Raw genomic sequence first — 2,149 nt, forward strand, 5'->3', positions numbered from 1 at the left:
TTATCCTTCCCCATCCTCCCTCTTCATTTCAATACTATATTGTCTTCTCTAATTAGTATGTGAGTCTACTTGTATTCCCAATGCTGGACACATAGGAAGGGTATAATAATAATAAGAAGAAGAAAAATAAGAATAATAACTAACATCTGTATGGCACTTTAAGGTTTGCAAAGGGCTTTATACATACTGTCTCACTGAATCCTTGCAACAATTCTCTGAGGTAGGTACTATTATTATTTCCATTTTACAGGTGAAGAAATTGAGGCTCAAAGATGTTAGGTGATTTGCCCAGGGTTACCAGACTAGTAGGTATATCTGAGTCAGGATTTCAGCTCAGGCCTTCCTAACTCCAAGTCTGGTTCTCCATTCACTACCCAGAGGTGTTAAGCTCTGCTGCAGTGAACCAGATTAAAATGTAATTGGGAGTGCTTTCTTTGGCAGCACATACTAAAGTTGGAACGACACCCACGATTAACATGGGCTCTGTGCTAGGATGACAAACAAATTTATTAAGTGATCCATATGTTAAAAAATTTTAAAAAGTGTAATTGGGAGACATTAACAAAATAAATAAAATATAATGTAACATAGATAATTGTGGCTTTTTAAGTCAATATGCAGCCTTCAGGGATCAGTTTCCATTTGGGTTGACAGCTCTGTACTACACCACTGAGGAGCCTCAGCTGTCCCATTGCATTCCAACTGTAAAAATGGAGAACGGTAATTACCTTACAGGGTGGCTGTAAGCATCAAATGAAATATTTTGCGCAACGTGCTTTGGAACTGTACAGTCCTAGGAACTTGGAACTAGAAAGCACCTTAGAGATTATGGAGCTCATACTCTCATTTTATAGATGAGAAAACTGGGGTGCCCAAAAATTACTTACCTTGTCCAAGGTTACACATATGGTACAGATGGTAGAGCTTGGATGGAATTTGGGTGTTCTGACACCAGATGCAGTGCTCCTTCCACCATATCTATCCCTTAGTGCTACAGAGCTTTTGTGCTCATGGCTAGAGGAGATTTTCTGAGACAGGTAAGACTGCTCTGTAGCTGCTCCACTCCCAATCCAAGGCCATTGGGCAGACCTGAGAGCATGGCAGGGTCAAAGGCTGTGCTTCGTTCACAGGGTGTAGGCTAGGAGTAGTGGTAGCCTAGTCCAGATGGCATTTAGATCAAGCTGCAGAGGATAATTAACACCCTAAAAATGCCTCCCTGGGACTATTGGCAGAGAGAAAGAATGGGGAAGTTGGATGAATCCTGGAGGGAGTCGCTCAGTCAGCCCCTTGATGCTATTAGAGCCACTGACTACATTACTTCCTGTAGGCCCATTCCACCCACTGTAATCCTCCCTTCTCAGATTCCTAGTTAAAGCAGAAATCGTCAATGTTATTTTAATGTGGCTTTTTGTGTTTCATTTCCTTTGTTGGTTAAAAAATGTTTGCACTGAATCATTTCATAGGAACTCTACACAGCATGTGCATTTGGAACATTTTATTCCTATTAACATAAAATATTATTCTCATTTCCTATTTTGTGAGGAAGGAAAGGTTTTTTTAGAATAATAAAATAAAAATTAGAAAAATGTATATTTTCCCTTTGTCATGAAGACGGTATGAATGATTTATAAGTGTAATAAAGAGGAATCTCTTTGGTCACTGGATGACATTTTAAATTAAAAATAATAAGACTCCTTCCTGTCAGATTCTTGAAATGACTCTGATGGCAGCAGGTACTAAAATATCAAAGCAGACTGGCTTATGATGGCAGATTCATTTTTCCTCCTTTCTCTCAAGTAAAAATAAGCTTCTTTATTGATCTGGTTAAGAACTGATGGGAATAGTCCCAGGTCAGGGTCTTGGAAACCAAGTCAGATGGTTTTTTTGTTTTGAAACTGTAGTCACGTTTTGTGATAACGACAAAAAAATTTCTAAAACCAGTATAATGTTCTTCCCAGTCTTCTGTTTATTGGTGGTGGGATGGAGGAGAAGGGAGGAAGTTTACCTATTCAATCCAGGTGGTTCCCCAACTCCACCCTCATTGTGGTGCTTAATAAATGCCTAATGACTGACTTCTTATTGATTAAGCTCCAACTTCTTTCAAAATGCCTAAACACCACCTCATTTCATATCCTCTTAGTAGGTGGCA

At 39.2% G+C, this 2,149-nt stretch overlaps 1 pseudogene; it reads left to right on the forward strand.

Annotated features, from left to right (window-relative positions):
• The first annotated feature begins 427 nt into the window (after nucleotides 1–427).
• Nucleotides 428–528, forward strand: LOC114030210 (annotated as a pseudogene).
• Nucleotides 529–2,149: the final 1,621 nt, after the last annotated feature.

This window comes from Vombatus ursinus, unplaced genomic scaffold, assembly GCF_900497805.2.
Source record: "Vombatus ursinus unplaced genomic scaffold, bare-nosed wombat genome assembly UNPS02014945.1, whole genome shotgun sequence".
In the NCBI taxonomy this organism is placed as follows: Eukaryota; Metazoa; Chordata; class Mammalia; order Diprotodontia; family Vombatidae; genus Vombatus; species Vombatus ursinus.